General features: G+C 39.4%; 1 pseudogene across 1 annotated transcript in view; it reads right to left on the reverse strand.

Moving 5' to 3' along the window:
- Positions 1–13,732, reverse strand: part of LOC143210934 (protein lin-54 homolog) — a 110,210-nt pseudogene that overhangs the window by 69,634 nt on the left and 26,844 nt on the right. The window lies entirely within an intron of this gene.

Genomic DNA, 13,732 nt, shown 5'->3' on the forward strand with positions numbered 1-13,732 from the left:
AGTTGACCCCACCACTGGCGAGGAAAACGACCGCAAGAAAACATCGGCCCTCCAATTTTATGCGTATAGGATGATGATCCGTCAAAATGAGTTTAATCCCCTAATCTATTATAGGCAACTCACTAATCAGTTTTGGGTAGATATGTATGTCAAGATAGAGACCGAGCGACTGACGTATCTTAGAACTAATCAGACAAGACTGAGGATGGAAAGTTATATTCACCTCCGAGATGCCTTGGGCACGGATGAGGACCCGCAAAATATGGGCCAGTTGGTAATCTTGCCTTCTACCTTCACAGGAGGCCCTAGGTACATGCACCAACGTACCCAGGACGCCTTCTGCTACGTGCGCAAATACGGGAGACCTGATCTATTTATTACTTTTACTACCAATCCACGGTGGGGTGAAATAGTAAGGGAACTTCTGCCAGGTCAAGGCCCCCAAGATCGACATGATGTAGTATCTCGGGTCTTTAACCTGAAACTCAAAGTCCTGATTAATTTACTAACAAAAAATCAGTTATTTGGAGCTGCTTCCTGCTACATGTACTCGGTTGAGTGGCAGAAGAGAGGCCTCCCCCATGCCCACATTCTTCTCTGGCTGAGAGAAAAGATCAGGCCAGCTCAGATCGATGACGTGATCCGAGCTGAGTTTCCCGACCCTGCACAGGACCCAGAACTCTACAGTGTTGTTAAAAACCACATGGTTCATGGGCCCTGTGGTTTTCTCAACTTGCTGTCACCGTGTATGAGAGAAGGTCGGTGTAGCAAGAAGTACCCCAGAGCATTCGTGAGGGAAACCATCACTGGAGATGATCGTTATCCTACCTACAAGCGAAGGTCTCCCGCTCAGGGCGGGTTTACTGCGACACTTAGGTACGGTGGCCGTGATATTATCGTAGACAATTCCTGGGTAGTTCCCTATTCCCCTGTCCTTTCGAGAACTTTAAAAGCCCATATTAATGTAGAGTTTTGTAGCAGCGTCCAGTCCATAAAATACATTTGCAAATATGTGAACAAAGGTAGTGACCAGGCTACCTTTGGTGTTAGGAACAATAGGGACGAGATCACGACTTATCAGAGCGGAAGATACATTAGCACCTCCGAGGCTGTGTGGCGTATTCTCTCATTTCACATCCACGAGAGATTTCCTCCAGTGATCCGCTTGGATATTCACTTGGAGAATGGCCAGAGGGTTTACTTCCAGCCTGAAAACCTTCAGGAAAGGCTGGAAAACCCTAAAAACACCACATTGCTGGCCTTCTTTAAGTTGTGTACAAAGGACGCCTTTGCCAGTACACTCCTGTACGAGGAAGTTCCTTCGTACTACACTTTCAACCGACAAAGAGGAGAGTTCTGTCGTAGAAAGCAGGGCACACCCGTGGAAGGACATCCAGGAGTAAAGAAAGAGCATGTTATTGGGCGAGTTTTCACCATCCACCCCAATAACACAGAGTGTTTCCACCTTAGGATGCTATTGTACAATATCCGAGGCCCCACTTCATTCGCCAGCCTAAAGACAATTAATGGCGTGGTCCAGCCAACCTATCAGGCTGCCTGTCGAAGTCTAGGCCTGTTAGAGGATGATGAGCAATGGCATCAAACTCTGACAGAGGCAGCAGTCTCTGATAGCCCCAGAAAGCTGAGAGAACTGTTTGCCATCATTTTAATTTTCTGTAGTCCCTCAGACCCTCTTGAACTCTGGCACCAATTTAAAAGAAGTCTTTGTGAGGATGTGTTTAGGGACTGGCGAAGGAGGTCTATAGACACGTCTTCCCATGATGTTGAGGAACAGGGGCTTAGCACTGTTAGAAGAGGCTGTCCAATCCAATGGAGGCCAGCCTCTCTCTCATTACTCCATGCCATCTCCTCAAAATTTAAGTATCGAACCAAACCTTCAATACTATAGAGAGGCCAACCACGACCCTGTAGAACTGGCAAGTGACCTGACCCGTGAAAACCAACTCACTGTCGACCAGAAAACAATATTCAATTTTGTTTGTGATAGTGTAGATAATTCTCGCAGCAAAATAATTTTCCTGGATGCTCCAGGAGGTACCGGGAAATCATTTTTGATTCGTGTCCTCCTGGCTAAAGTTAGGAGTTCAGGAAAGATAGCGTTAGCTGTAGCATCCTCTGGGATTGCAGCTACTCTACTTCCTGGAGGTCGGACAGCCCACTCGACTTTTAAAATCCCTATAGACTTAGATAGGAGCGAGACCCCAATCTGTAATATCTCCAGAAACAGTGACCTGGCTAAGGTGATTCAAAACTGCCATCTAATTGTCTGGGACGAGTGTACCGTGGCCAATAAGAAGGCAATCGAGGCTGTGGACCGCACTATTAGGGACATTAGATCTACGAATACTGTCATGGGAAGTATCATCACTTTGTTTTCTGGAGATTTCCGACAAATCTTGCCAGTCGTTTACCGAGGTACCCGCGCCGACGAAGTTAATGCATGTTTGAAACAGTCCACCCTTTGGCCTGTCATCGAAAAAGTAACTCTCACCACCAACATGAGAGTTCAACTTGGCGGCAGCGAGGAGAGTGCCAGCTTCTCTTCTCTCCTACTCAGAATAGGAGATGGCACTATCGGCAGCGATGACAATGTGACACTGTCACCCCAGCTCTGTAATGTTGTGTCAACAATTGAAGACCTGATCTCCCGAGTGTACCCTGATGCTGCTAACATATCTAATCAGTCTGAGCAGTGGCTCTGTAACAGAACCATCCTAACACTAACGAATGATCAGGCCACCTCGATCAACTCGGCAGTGCTCGATATGTTTGAAGCTGAAGAAATGCCCTACAGGTCTTTGAACAGTACAGTAACTGCAGATGAGTCTGTTCAATACCCTACAGAGTTCCTAGAGTCAATAGCTGTTCCCGGGCTTCCCGCTCATATTCTTAAAGTTAAAATTGGTGTCCCTGTAATGTTGATGAGGAACTTGAACCCCCCCAAGCTTTGTAACGGCACGAGATTGTTAATTAAGGCCCTTCACCGCCATGTCATTCATGCTATGATCCTGACAGGTAGTGGCAAGGGTGAAATGGTCTTTATTCCTAGGATCCCAATCATCCCAACCAACTTCCCCTTTCAATTTAAAAGAATTCAGTTTCCGATTAGCGTTTGCTTCGCAATGACCATTAATAAAGCTCAGGGACAGACGTTGCAGATTGCCGGGATAGATCTTAGGTCGGATTGTTTCTCTCACGGACAATTTTACGTCGCCTGTTCTCGAGTTAGCAGCCCTTCTCACCTATTCATTTGCACTTCCAATAGGACCGACAAGAATGTCGTGTATCAAGAAGCATTGCAGTAGGTTAAGGCTTTAATTAAATTTTATGACATGTATATCAACCTTTCAAACTATTACTTTCATAAGATCGTGTCTGTCTGTATGTTTGTAAAAGGATCAATTGAGAACGACTAAACATAGAAAGCTAAAACCGTGTTTGTCTGTCTGTTTGTGACGGCATCAATCGAGAACGGTTAAACGTAGAAAGCTGGGGTTTGAACCAGACGTTTATGAGAAATCAGCATACGAAAAAGTCCATTCCTTCAAAAGTTTTGACGACTTTTTCCACTGGACAACTACAACGCTAACTGCTTACTTCAAGTTATGTGAATGTGGCACGTTTGCGAAAACACTGATGTATAAATAATAAAATGATAATAATAAAACATATAAATGTCACATCCGTGACAGGTAAAAACATAAATTTAAAAAATTCTGAGCCACAGCAACGCGTGGCGGGGAAAGCTAGTATATAATAAAACATGCCAAACATTTAGCATTCTCAATATATTAAAATGATACAAATATCGATGTGCCGCTGTTCCTGCTATGTATAACTCCCATCATGTTATATTACGCTTGAATTTATTTCGAGTCGAGTCCTTCATGCAAGCCGTTCGCGTTCGTATCGTATGAATCGCACGCTGGGTGCGAGCCCAGGTAAGCTCGACTCCACTGGTTAAGCCTAGTCGACTTCTCGCACGAAACGAGCGGCTCGCACGGCGCGGATAGCTCGCATCGGTGCGAGAACTCGACTCGGCTCGACCAGTCGAGTTCGAGCTTACCTCGGCTCGCCTGCAGCCCTACAAGCTACCCGAGTACATCGGGCTGCCCGGGAGTGTCTCGATCTCGTCGGGCGGGTTCGGAAAGAATCGGACAAGTTCGGGCGAGCGAGTTTTCGCGATACTCGAGATTCAATTCTGCGTTCGCACGAACTTGTCCGCTTCTGTCTGAGGTCTGAACGCGCTCGACGAAGTCGAGCCACTCTCGGGCCACCGGGCCACCCGATGGTGTGTCACGGATAGACTGCGGATCTTTATGCAAAATAAAAAATGTCAGCGTCGATTACAGGAAATAGAAACTAAATTGAATGTCATCTCTTCCCTTAATGATTTTAATAGAGGAGAAATCATATATTGACATCTTCAATTTTAAAAATTTTCCAACAACTATCAATTTCATCTACTCAAGTTTGCTATAAATGCATAAAGATCCGCAGTCTATCCGTGACATATCATCGGCCCGAGAGTTGCTCGACTTCGTCGAGCGATTTGAAAATTACAGTCAAAACGTGTTGGTCGAGGAAGTGTCGACTTCCAGCTCAATAGTAATGACCGGTCATAAATCTCTCTATAGAGAACAGCCCCGGGAACGGCACTGAAAGAAATCGAGCCTACCGGGTTGGGTCTGCCTGGGTCTGCCTAGCCCGACCACAGCCGCGCGCCCGTAGTCTCAATGTGTTGACTTCGATGGCGCACGCTGCGTAGTATGTGTGACCGCTGTAATAAGTATTTCAATACAGCCGAAAATGCGTGTGTAACGAGTCCTTTTTTTTTCAATTATTTATTTAAGGTCGCATCAACATCTAGGTCATTAGCGACCACAAGAATTATAACATAAAATACAAATTTAGAATCATAAACTTAGAATTAAATACAAGTACACACATTGTGGAAAAAATTAGTATCAATTATACAAATATAATGTTCACATAGTATGATACAATTTGATGTATTTTAGGAATGTTAATACTTGGTTTATATTTTTATGAACATTAAAGCATTCACTTAAATTTTTAGGGATAGCAAAACGACGTCTTTGGAAGGTGAAAAGGGAACAGTGCAATATAAGATGTTCAATCGAAAGTATAGTATTACATCGAGTACACATGGGGGAGGGGGATCTTTCAAAATTCTATATAAGTGAGTTAGGTTAGTATGACCTATACGAAGTCGTGTGAGAACTACCTGATCTCTTCTGTTAATAACCTGGGGACATTCATTATTTAGGAGGTCTTGCCTTACCAAGAATAGATTAGAGGGAGGGGACCTAGTCCATCTCGCATTCCATTCAACTCTAATTTCTCTTTTAATTTGTTTTACCATATCTCTGTGCGAAGAAAAACATTCTGTTGACGTTTCTTTAGAAGCCTCTTTAGCAGCGGCATCTGCTATTTCATTTCCCGATATCCCTACGTGAGAGGGGATCCAGGAAAAGATGATTACTTTGTTATTGATTTGAGCTTTAATTAAGGCATTGAAGATGTGAATGATAATGGGGTCTTGTTTTTCTGGATAGGATAGACTCTCAAGTACACTGGCGGAATCGGTAAATATTATAAAGTTGGAGTCTTGCGAAGAGATAATAGATTGAACAGCTCGTAATATGGCATAGGCTTCACAGAAAAAAACAGAACAGGAGTCATGAAGTTTAAATAATTTACGAAAATTAGGGAATATAACAGAACATCCACATCCATCGTTAGATTTGGATCCATCAGTAAAAACATGAATATGATCAGGATATTTTTGGGTAACCTCGTAGAAGGTATTTTGGAATATAATGGGATTAGTGATATCCTTCTGAAATTCACATAAGGATGAATCGATGTTTGGAGGGGTGAGAGACCAAGGAGGTTCAACTAAGGAAACAATAGGGAATAAAGGAGGGAAAGATTTAATAGTGTCCCTAATATAAGTTTTGATACGTTGAGAAAAAGGTTTCGGAAAGCTAGAGGGAGAGGAGGAGAAATGGTGATCCAAGTGGTTGGAGAAAACATTAGAATGTGTAGGATTATTGGGTGAAGAAATCAATTTAGCAGCGTAAGTTAGACAGAGCTGTTTTCTCCTAAATTCCAAAGGTACAACACTACTCTCCGCTAGAATACTAGAAATGGGACTAGTTTTGAAGGCTCCTAACGCGAGTCTCAAGCACGTATTTTGGACAGAGTTAAGAGAGTTAAGAAGAGACTCCTTAGCGGAGTTAAAGATTACGGACCCGTAGTCCAATTTACTACGAATAAATGATTTATATGTGAGAATTATGATATCTGTATTGGCACCCCATTTTTGGGAAGAGATCATTTTTATGAGATTTAGTCTTTTTAAGGATTCATTCTTTAGGTGTTTTATGTGAACAGACCAAGTGAGTTTGCGATCAAAAATAAGACCTAGAATTCTTATTTGGGGTGTCTCCTTGATTTCAAGATCATCAAGAAATAGTTTGATGCTAGAAGAGATTATATTCTGTCTCGAGAAGAGAATATATTTGGATTTACTACTAGAAAATTTAAAACCCGTAACAGATGACCATTTTTGAATTTTATTTAATGAGCCCTGAAGAATAAGTTGGGTGGTGTGTACATTTTTCCCACAGGCAAGGATTGTAAGGTCGTCAGCATAGATACAAAATTTGACCGGTTGTGGAATGATGGAAGATATTTCATTTATGGCTATGAGGAAAAGAGTGACGCTCAAAACTGCTCCCTGAGGAACACCATTCTGGGTAGTCATCTTCTGGGATATACTATTGAGTACTTTAACTGATATGAGTCTATTTTTAAGGAAATTAACAATAAAATTTAGGATATTACCATTGATACCAAGATTATAAAGGATATGGACAATTCTCTCACGCCAAACCATGTCATAGGCCTTTTCTATGTCAAGGGCTACTGCTATAACATGTTGTTTAGTCACAAATGAATTGCATATTACAGATTCAAGGTTAACAAGGTAATCAGTAGTGCTTCTAAATTTCCTAAAACCGTACTGATGAGGCGAGAAAAAATTGATCTGATCAAGAAACCACAAAAGTCTTTTGTTAATTATTTTTTCAAAAAGCTTGCATATATTGGATGTGAGAGAAATAGGTCTGTAATTTTCCGCTCTGCAAGGGTCTTTATCAGGTTTGAGGATGGGTATAATAATAGCTTCTTGCCAAGAACTAGGAAAGGAATTGCTAGACCAGATTTCATTAAAAATATCAGTTAGAAATTCAAGAGCACAGGTAGGAAGGTTTTTAAGAAATGCATTAAAAATTTTATCAGGTCCTGGACTGGTGTTCTTTAGGTTTGTTATGTTACTTTCGATTTCGTGGACTAGGATGGGTGCGTTAAGAGGATGGTTCTCATTCGAATTAGAAGAAGTAAAATCTACAAAATTTATTTGGGAGGCAGATTTGAATATACGAAAATCATTGGTGTAATTACTATCACTAGAGTTTTTGGCAAAGATAATGGCAAAGTAATTCGCTATGTCTTCCGGAGAGGAAAGAATTTGATTTTCAGATGTAATAATAGAGGAAATAGAATGATTTTTTTTAAAACCGTTAATTTTCCTCATTTTGTTCCAGTATACATGAGAAGGAACAAAAGGTTGAATAGAATTAATAAAATCTTTCCATGATTGCCTTTTACATTCTTTGAAAGTGCGACGAGCTGAGGATCTAAGTTGTTTATATAGAATAAAATTATCGAATGTAGGATGTCGCTTGAAGTGGGAGAAGGCTCGTTTGTATGCTTTCAGAGATTCTTGACATAAATCATTCCACCAGGGAACTTGTTTTTTATGATATCTATTTGATGTTTTCGGTATAGCATTATCAGCAGATTCTAGTAAAGTTTCAGTAAAGAAAGATAATTTGTCATCGAGGTTGGGATGATATGGTAAAGAGGAACAAGTTTTTAGTTCATCAAATTTTTTTGATATTAGGTTTCTATATTTGAGCCAATCAGCTTTTTTGAAGAGCCAATGAGAGGTCAAAGTACCTTCCGGATTCACAGAGTTTAAATTAAGTAAAGATATAGGGAAATGGTCGCTACCGCAGGGGTTCCGATTTGTGTTCCAGGAAAAATAATGTGCTATGGAGGAACTACAGATAGATAAGTCAATGGAGCTGAAAGTTTTGGAGCTATTATTAAAGTGAGTGAATTGATTTGTATTCAAAATGGTCAGGTTGGGATCATCCAGGAGTCTCTCTATTATACGACCTCTATTATCAATTTTGTTAGAGCCCCACATATAGTGGTGACTATTAAAATCACCTACTAGGATGAAGGGTTTAGGAAGTTGATTTAAGAGATGAAGAATCTCTGTAAGCGACAAATCATAACTAGGTGATAAGTAGATGTTACATATAGATACATACCCAAAAGAAAATAATACAGAATTAGCTATTGCTTCAAAATTTGTATTAAGAGGGATTATCTGACTAGCAATATTATTCTTTATGAATGTAGCTACACCCCCACTAGCGTGTAAAGCTATTGAACGATTTTTGTTAAATGATCGATACCCTTTAATCGTCGGACAGTACAAACCTTTAAAATTAGTTTCTTGAATACAGATGACACTAGAGTTTAGTTTATTTTTTAGTAAATCTAATTGTTCGCTTTGTGGATAAAAACCATTAATATTCCATTGCAAAATAGATTCAGACATTTTCGTCAGGCACTAAAGTTGAAAATAAGTTTAGGCGGTCTTCTACATTTTCGTCGGAGATTCCAGCTACCATGTTGACATCTGTCAGCCTGGCTTCAATAGATGAAATTTTTCTTATCGGTCGGCTGAATCTGTTCTTCATGACTCTCTCCTTAAGGAGAGGGTAGGTGGACCTAAGAGTGTGTTCTATTTTAACCATATCCTCTCCAAATTCTAGGCAAATTGGTTCAATGTTGGCACATCCTATAGATTTGTCAATGAAACTTTTGAGCTGAATGTATTGAAGATATTTCGGGTCTTTGTTTTCGTCCAAGAATTTTTTAATTTGAGATAGATGATGATCGATGTCTAATGGTTCAGGTTTTGTTTTCTTCTTCTTAGGGGTGAGAGCCCTGTCACTATTATTCTGCTTCTCACTGGAGTCAGACAGATTGTCAGAAGAGTAATTCCTTTCCCATGTTTTGTGGGGAATCTTCTGTGTACTATGTAAACTTGAATCAGAGGTGGAATGTGGTCTTTTTGAGTTACCAGCAGTAGGAATGGGTGTCGTGTCTAAGACATTGTAATTAGACGTTGAAGGTGGGACGATGTTATATTTCGGAGGAGTCACACCTTCAGGTGCAAGAAAAGGAGGAATATCTTGTATGCTTGAATTTTCAGTACATTCGATGTTTGTTGTGCTTACGGTGCAATTTTTTGCCAAGTGGCCCGACTGTTTACAGTTGAAACACATGACAGCATCTGAAGATAAATATATCCAGAAGGTTGTGTTGTCGAAAACTATCTGTAGTAACTCAGGTAGTTTATTTACATCGTCAGGATGAATGAAGATTTGACGCCGAAAGCTCATGATATGAGCAAAGCCAGCATCAGAAATACCTGCACGTAGGAAAGTCATTTTTGAACCCAATCTAATGTTCATCTTTGAAAGCTGATCCTCCAGAACGTTGTGTGGAATAATGGGGTACACATTAGATAATATAATCCTCTTGAATTTGGATATTAGAGGTCGGATTTGTAATGTCTTATTGTTGATAATAATTACTTCGTTTGATTCCGTGAGTTTGTCGGCTGTAGTCGTATTGGCCAGAAACATACAGATTCTGTTCAATGATATTTTAGACACAAATCTGATATCAGATGAATTAATCGGTGAACTAACCGCTTTAATATAATCCTTGATGGGTACACCTTCTAAGGCGTCAATGACAATGGCTTGTTCTCTTGTAGGAAAGAGTGTGGTTTGTACAGCAGCTGCATAATTGGGAGCTTGAGACGAGGAGTGTTTCTGTAGAGTTGAATACTTTGGTTTTGAAGATTCCATCTGACTCCTGTAGTCAGAAGTCATTGGATATGGAGAGGGGTGCATACTGCACCCTTTGATAAGACGGAAGACAAAAGAAAGACACAATATATCACTATTTAACTAAAGTATACAGGATCATCAACACTGTGAAATATAAACTCGCGAACACGTAGACGTTCACTCAAGAGCCTCACCGTAAACGTAAACACGTCCTGTCAATTCAGCGGTCAAACCGCGACTCCTGAAACGAGTCCTGCCTCCTCCACTCTGATCTAACCGTCCGCGCATTCGCACCTAGACACGTCACCGTAATACTGCCTGGGAACCTTCTTCTCAGGCTTACACCAAGTACAATGTCACCAGTTCGAATCCATGCGTGTTGGCGTCTTGCCGCCATCCCCTACAATTGCGTAGTAGTGGGCGGTAACGGTATCGTATCCTAACCCACTGCTGTTCCGCTATCGCTCGTACTTACGAGGCAGTGTATTGGATTACTTGTTGGACATAGACAAATCTAAAATGTTTTTTCACTACGTGAATGAAATATGTAATTTCAGGACAGACGCTGTCGATCCTTACGTCAGAAAATGTCTGTTCCAGGGTTGTTACCTTTCACTCAAAAAGGTATCGTTGGTCAAGACTGGTTGCTAATATTATTCTCGAGGTGTAAATGGGGTTATTTAGTCGTATACAGCGTCCTTTGCCAGCTCCTTGTGACGCCAATTTTTATATCTCCATTTCTTTTCAAGGTCTCATTTTACAGTGGAAACTCCAAGGAATATAAACATATTTTTTTCAAAATTTAAATCACTCTGACGGCTCATCGAAAAAGACGTAAAAAAAGAACTAGAGGGTTATTGTTGCTCGCTCGCTTCGCTCGCTTGCTTTGCGAGCTCGCGGATAGGACTGCTCTTGCGAAAGGGTTAGTGGTATGTATCGCTAGTAGTACCTATAGCTATTAATTTTTTTTTTTTTTATTTGGTGTGTGACTCTCCACGAGCCACACAAAGAACTTCCCGATTCTTTAGTTGCAGTATATTATTATCATTATTAAGCGTACGCTTTAAGAAGATTATACGTTTTCAGGGAAATTCAATAGTTTTCTACTTATCAAAATGTTTGCTATATGGCGTCGCATTAAACCAACATCGTATGCTCGTTGCTCGCTTGGTTCCTTGTTATAGCATACTAATGTTGCAAAATAAATCGTCTTAATTAGTTTTTCGCAAACGATACAATTCCTCATTATCCGGGTTTGCAGTATTGATCTTGGTTTTCTTCGATACTGTTAATTTAAATTGTCCCAAAATATATAAATCGCGCTCAATTTTGAAACTCTGCTCAGTGCTACATACAACATTTGTAAAGTTCGCCTTTCTGATTTTTTAAAATCCAAACATACTTTCTCGTATGTTTGTCCCTGACTTTTATGAATCGTAATCGCTTCAGCAGGAACCACTGGAAATTGACTGATTTGATATTTTTCCTCACTCGACATATTTACTTGATTCGATATTTTTATTATTGGTGTAAAATTTTGATCAATATTTGCATTTTTCATATAATCACGATAACGAGTTCTTATCCCAGATAGCACCATACGTCCATAGGACGTACGTTTTACGTCCAGTTTATATCCGAACGTCCTACGTCCATTCTGAACATTCGGAGGATGTCCTTAGGTCTTAAATTCTGGACGTTCTCGGGACGTCCGTTTTTTAGGTTTCACGAATGTCCTTAGGACTTAAATTTTGGACGTTCTAGGAACATCCGTTTTTTAGGTTTTATGAATATCCTTAGGACTTAAATTTTGGACGTTCTAGGAACGTCCGTTTCTTAGGTTTTACGAATGTCTTTAGAACTTAAATTTTGGATGTTCTAGGAACGTCCGTTCCTTAGGTTTTACGAATGTCCTTAGGACTTCAATTTTGGACTTTCTCGGAACATCCGTTTTGTAGGTTTTACGAATGTCCTTAGGACTTTAATTTTGGATGTTCTGGGAACGTCCGTTCTTTAGGTTTTACGAATGTATTTAGGATTTAAATTTCGTATGTTTTAGGAATGACTGTTTCTTAAGTATTACCGAATATTGTTAGAACTTAAAGGCTATGCCCGCGTGTTTGGTAGTGAAATTAGCCCCCAGCGGGATTTTAATCGTGCTTGGACCTTTCGATAGCCTACCCAAAAAGACCCTTCTCTGCCAAGTTTCAGCCCGATATTTCATCTGTAAGGGTAGTTATCGAGAAAAATCGAAAAACCAGTTTTTGGCCGAATTTCCCTATTTATTGACAATTAAAAATTCTGAAAAAATCTGACACACATTTCGGATACTAAACCACATAGTAGATATCATTTCCAGATTTTTCCATTGCAAACCCTAGTTGTAAAAAATGAAAAACACGAAAAAAACGGAAAAATGCAGATTTCGTAATAGAAATCTTAAGTTGACTATCACAGATTTAATTTAGCAATGAGATATTACCGTAAGTATTATGCTCAATTTTTTCAAATTCCTGAGAGTGGTGCGTCATAGTTAAAAAAAAATAAAGACCACTTTTTTTGGCGTTTTCCTTAAATTATACTTATCTTTTCTGAATCTTAAAAATATATGATGTAATATTAAACGTTCCTGTATTGTATACGTGACTGTATTACTTTTATCTTTACTGGATGTCTTATTCAGTATATAATAAATCAGTAATAATTATATTAAAATATATTAGTCCGTAAATGACTAAAAACTGAAAGTACTCAAAAAATATTTTTCCGAAAAATTAATTAAAAATAACCTGCACATCGTTAAAAAATAGTTTTACAAAGATTTAACAACAATCATATGGTTAGGAAAAACCTTCTGATTAACGAAAAAAAGAATTGACTTCACCGGGATTCGTACCTGGTCCAAAAAGTCTTCAGCGGTTCCGAAGCAGAGACCATAGCCGCTGCACCAATCGGCGCCGTTTGAATTGTCTTCTAAATATTCGAATATATCTACATAGTATTATTTTCGTTTTTTGTATTACGCAAGTTTTAAAGTCTGGAAGATGTTTCTCCGAACATAGGAACGTTTAATATTACATCATATATTTTTAAGATTCAGAAAAGATAAGAATAACTTAAGGAAAATGCCAAAAAAAGTAGTTTTTATTTTTTTAACTAAGACGCACCACTCTCAGGAATTTGAAAAAAATTGAGTGTAATACTTACGGTAATATCTCATTGCTAAATTAAATCTGTGATAGTCAACTTAAGATTTCTATATGGAATCTGCATTTTTCCGTTTTTTTTCGTGTTTATCATTTTTTACAACTAGAGTTTGCAACGGAAAAATCTGGAAATGATACCTAATATGTGGCTTAGTATCTGAAATGTGTCAGATTTTTTTCAGAATTTTTAATTGTCAATAAATGGGGAAATTCGTCCAAAAACTGGTTTTTCGATTTTTCTCAGTATATAACTACCCTTACAGATGATATATGGGGCTAAAACTTGGCAAAGAAGGGTCTTTTTGGGTAGGCTATCGAATGGTCCAAGCGAATTTCACTACCAAACCCGGGCATAGCTTTTAGTTTTCGAGATATTCCAGGTGGTAAATATAGTGCAGTACGCACACAACGAAGTGCTTGTATATTGTTGTGTCCGTCTTTTATTTAACCACTGCATTTGAAAAACAATTGTCAGCG

The sequence above is a fragment of the Lasioglossum baleicum genome, chromosome 1 (assembly GCF_051020765.1).
Source record: "Lasioglossum baleicum chromosome 1, iyLasBale1, whole genome shotgun sequence".
In the NCBI taxonomy this organism is placed as follows: Eukaryota; Metazoa; Arthropoda; class Insecta; order Hymenoptera; family Halictidae; genus Lasioglossum; species Lasioglossum baleicum.